This window comes from Phaenicophaeus curvirostris, chromosome 7 (assembly GCF_032191515.1).
Source record: "Phaenicophaeus curvirostris isolate KB17595 chromosome 7, BPBGC_Pcur_1.0, whole genome shotgun sequence".
NCBI lineage: Eukaryota > Metazoa > Chordata > Aves > Cuculiformes > Cuculidae > Phaenicophaeus > Phaenicophaeus curvirostris.
In genome coordinates this window covers 7558086-7563433 of record NC_091398.1, presented here as the reverse complement: position 1 = coordinate 7563433, position 5348 = coordinate 7558086, and positions in this window count along the sequence as shown.

The window sequence follows — 5348 nt, the reverse complement described above, 5'->3', positions numbered from 1 at the left end:
GCGAGGAAGGGCGGGGGGGGGGGGGGGGAAGAGAGGGCGTTGCGGGGGCCAGTCGCGCATGCGCGATCGGCCGGGGGGCGGGGCCGCGGCTGCCTGCGCGGCCGTCCGCGCGCTCTGCGCATGCGCGGGGCGCCCTCTGCTGAGGGCGCCCCGCGCATGCGCAGAGCGCGCGGACAGCCGCGGCCCCGCCCTCCCCGCGCTGGGCGGCCAATGGCGGGGCGCGAGGCGGGAGGGGGAGGGTTTGTTTGCGCCCTTCGTGGGGAGTAAACAAGGAATCCCCAGTTCTGTGTATGTTTAACCAGTATTTTCTGGGATATATAAGCAGTGTTTCTCAGAATCTATGCGGATATGTATGTTTAACCAGTATAAAAGTCCTGTAACCAGCCTCAATGGAGACGCATTAGGTGACATGTCATAGAACCATAGGATCACCAGGTAGGAAGAGACCCACCGGATCATCGAGTCCAACCATTCCTATCAAACACTAAACCATGCCCCTCAGCACCTCGTCCACCCGTCCCTTAAACACCTCCAGGGAAGGTGACTCAACCACCTCCCTGGGCAGCCTGTTCCAGTGCCCAATGTGAAAAATTATTTTATAATGTTCACCTCGAACCTCCCCTGGTGGAGCTTGAGGCCATTCCCGCTTGTCCTGTCCCCTGTCACTTGGGAGAAGAGGCCAGATCCCTCCTCTCCACAACCTCCTCCTGGACTTCAGTAAAGCCTTTGACACAGTTTCTCACAGCATTCTGCTTGAGAAACTCTCAGCCTCTGGCCTGGACAGGCGCACACTCTCCTCGGTGGAAAACTGGTTGGATGGCCGGGCCCAGAGAGGGGTGGGAAATGGTGTGAAATCCAGCTGGAGGCCAGTGACAAGTGGTGTCCCCAGGGCTCAGTGCTGGGTCCAGCCCTGTTCAATGTCTTTATCAATGCCCCTTAGCAAGTTTGCAGACGACACTAAGCTGGGTGGAAGTGTTGATCTGCTGGAGGGTAGGGAGGCTCTGCAAAGGGATCTGAACAGGCTGGACCGCTGGGCTGAGTCCAATGGGATGAGGTTTAACAAGGCCAAATGCCGGGTCCTGCACTTGGGGCACAACAACCCTGGGCAGCTACAGACTAGGAGAAGTCTGTCTAGAAAACTGCCTGGAGGAGAGGGACCTGGGGGTGTTGGTTGACAGCGACTGAACATGAGCCAGCAGTGGCCCAGGTGGCCAAGAAGGCCAATGGCATCTTGGCTTGGATCAGAAACAGTGTGACCAGCAGGTCTAGGGAGGTTATCCTCCCTCTGTACTCGGCACTGGTGAGACCGCTCCTCAAGTACTGTGTTCAGTTCTGGGCCCCTCACCACAAGAAGAATGTTGAGGCTCTGGAGCGAGTCCAGAGAAGAGCAACGAAGCTGGTGAAGGGGCTGGCGAGCAGGTCTTACGAGGAGCGGCTGAGAGAGCTGGGGTTGTTTAGCCTGGAGAAGAGGAGGCTGAGGGGAGACCTCATTGCTCTCTACAACTACCTGAAAGGAGGTTGTAGAGAGGAGGGTGCTGGCCTCTTCTCCCAAGTGATAGGGGACAGGACAAGAGGGAATGGCCTGAAGCTCCACCAGGGGAGGTTTAGGCTGGACATTAGGAAAAAATTTTTCACAGAAAGGGTCATTGGGCACTGGAACAGGCTGCCCAGGGAGGTGGTTTAAGGCATGGGTGGACGAGGTGCGAAAGGGCATGGTTTAGTGTTTGATAGGAATGGTTGGACTCGATGATCCGGTGGGTCTCTTCCAACCTGGTTATTCTATGATTCTATGATTACTTTTAGGTAGTTGTAGAGAGCAATGAGGTCTCCCCTCAGCCTCCTCTTCTCCAGGCTAAACAACCCCAGCTCTCTCAGCCGTTCCTCATAAGGCCTGTTCTCCAGCCCCTTCACCATCTTCGTTGCTCTTTTCTGGACTTGCTCCAGAGCCTCAACATCCTTCTTGTGGTGAGGGGCCCAGTATTAAAAGAGTACCTGCTTACTAATCAAATTGGCATTGATTATTGAGTTTGGCCTTTTTCACAGCATCACCAGGTTGGAAAAGACCTTTGAGATCATCGAGTCCAACCATACCTGTCTGCCACTAAACTGTATCCTTAAGTATCTCATCTGCCCATCTTTTAAACACTTCCAGGGAAGGCAACTCAGCCACCTCCCAGCGCAGCCTCTGCCAGTGTCTGACGACCCTTTTGGTGAAAATTTTTTTCCTAGTGTCCAATCTGACCCTCCCCTGGCGCAGCTTGAGGCCCTTCTCCCTTGTCATGTTGCCTGTCACTTGGGAGAAGAGACCAGCTCAACATGAACCAGCAACATGCACTCGCAGCCCAGTAACCAAGTGTGTCCTGGGCTGCATCCAAAGACGCAGGGGCAGCAGGGCAGGGAGGGGATTCTGCCCCTTTACTCCATTCCAGAGCCCAGTGTTCAGTTCTGGAGTGCTCAGAACAGGAAGGACACGGATCTATTAGAGCGAGTCCAGAGGAAGCTGCAAAGATGATCAAGGGGCTGAAGCACCTCTGCTGTGAGGACAGGTTGAGAGAGTTTGGGTTATTTAGCCTGGAGAAGAGAAGGCTCTGGGGAGACTTTAGAGCAGCTTCCAGTACTTAAAGGGAGCCTACAGGAAAGATGGGGAGAGGCTCTTTATCAGGGAGTGCAGTGACAGGATGAGGAGTAAAGGGTTTAAGCTGAAAGAGGGGAGATTTAAATTAGGTGTTAGGAAGGAAGTTTTTACTGTGAGGGTGGTGAAGCACTGGCACAGGCTGCCCAAAGAAGTTCTGCCTGCCCAGTCCCTGGAGGTGTTCAAGACCAGGTTGCAGAGAGCTTTGAGCATCATGATCCAGTGGGAGGTATCTCTGCCCATGACAGCGGCGGTTGGAACTGGATGATCTTTAATCCCCTTTCCAACCCAAACCATTCTATGATTCTTTGACATTTCTAGTATATGGTGAGGACAGGAAAAATGCAATCAGCAAACATGTCACTGCTGCCTGAAAATTTGCTTCTCACAGATACTGGTCTCTTCCCAAGGGTCGTTCCCACCAGAATTTGGACGCTCTGCTATGTTTGCCACATTGCTTCACCTTTGTTTCATCTTATCTGGGTAATTGGCCCAATACCAACAGATGAATTGCTAAATAGCAGAATAATGTGTATATATGTACACTCGCCACAAGATGGAGGCACAACAGGATGACAGCACCTCAGGCAGATCAAGCCCGTTCAAATATTTTAGTAAGAGCTTGAAAGAGGGAAAGGAACCTATGATTATGAAACTGGCCAGTGACACCAAACTGGGGGAAGCTGCTAGCAGTGGAAGAAGGAATTCAGAATCCTCTTTTAATGATCCGTGTAAGGAACAATCAAGGAGGTGAACTGTAATAACAAAAAGAAAAAATAGTACATATTTGGAATTTGAAATCAAGTATATGAATTCAAAATAGTCAAAGCTGCAGTGGAAGTAAATCTGGGTCTAGGCCATTAAAGTGACATTGCATATAAAACCTGGAAGGCAGTTATTTCCCTTTACTTGGCACAGTCAAAACCACTGGTGGAGTACACGATGGTGAAGTTCATTTTGGAACTCTGCCGTTCAACAAAGACGTAGACAAACTCAACATAGTCTGGAACAGAGTAGGAGGAATGACCAGAGCTTTATGAAACATGACCTAAGGGGGAACATAAACAGAAATTGTTTAGCTGTTCTGCAGTAACTGTCCTTATGCAGCTTACGCGTTTCATTTGGAAAATTCTAGGAAGTTTTTTTCCTAGATCTGTTGATGTAATAGATCTAGATTTCAACATCACTGTTGACAGTGTTCGTCATAACTGAATGGGATGGATTCGGTCCACGTGCAAAGCCCTGGAAACTCTCCCTCATAGCCAAGAATTGTGAATGAGCTAATTTTTATACTCTCAACTTCTAGGAGTAGTAAGTACAAACCTAAGTAAAACCCAAGGCTGCACACACAACCTGAGTCCATAATTGCTTTATCATACAACACATTAATGATATTTTATAACACAGTGTAATCTCATACAGTTTACTTACTACCATGTGGTTTTACTGTGCAACTGCTGTGTTTCTAATCTCCTCAGAAGGCTTTCCAACAAGCAAAGGTGAGTCATGCTGAGAACTTTTGATAAGGTAAAATATATAAATTATATATATAAATACATAAATTATTGGAAAAACGGAGATAGAAACATAATGGTAAAACTCGTATTCACTACTCACTGATCATTCCCCTTATGGAAGCTGGTAGTTGACATTATGGCTTTTTGAGGATTGTCTTAAAGAACATAAAGCCAAGTTTGTGTGTTTTCTCTGAATTTGTATGTTTAATTGATCTATACATCTGTTTGTCTTTGCTTTGTATTGCTTAGCTTGCAGAAACTTGCTGAACGGTTCTGCTTGTAATATTGTACAGAACTACCTGTATTCAAATGTTCCTAGGAGAGACTGTCATTTGAAGGTGTACAACATTTTCTTTTTCTTCTCTTCATGTTATTAAATTCACATTCTGCACTTCTAGAAAGATGCAGTTGCACATACGCAGGCCCCAAAAAGAGATATTTACTTGGCTGTCCAGGGACATGTGAGGGTAAGGTCGAGGCAGACAGTAATTCCCTGCTGCAGGAATTTAATGCATGTAACTATTTTAAGTAAATGTCACATGCTCGAGTTCACTATGAAGATCAATTTGCATTAACTTTCTCTTGTTTCTTCAGCCTGACTTCCAACTCATGTCAGGCAGAACAGTTGCAATATAGCATTTCCTCTGTTATTAAAGAGAACTGAGCTCCGGGGTTGTGATCCTAAGGGACATTTCTGAACAGCAGTTCTGGAGTATGCCATTTCCCACGAAAAAGGGAGTTCTGTGTTGTGAGAGGAATTGTGCCATGATGAAGCACTGTGAAGTGCTTGCGTCTTTTCTCCTCTACCCAAGTTCCATATGCTGCCCCGAGTTCTTTAATTTATGTCTGCCTGTCAAGCCCTGAACTGTATCTCTATCACACATCTTCCACAGGATACGGACAGGATAAGAAACTAGTGGTTTACCAGTCCTGTTTTTCCTGTCAAAGTTCCCGTCCCCTTCCCCCACATACACATGTACATACACTTCATGGGCATCCCTGTATGGCTAAGAAACAGATTGGATTTAAGACCACATAAGCTTTGCGGATCTGGAATCATACCTAAGTTACAGACCTGTGAAGTCCCTCTTTACGTAACAGATTCAGGTCCAATTTCAGGACCAACTTGAGCTTGCGCTGGCACTGCTGCTGAAAGAAGTATCCAGCCACTTTCCCTGTCCTTGATTGACCCTGTCTAT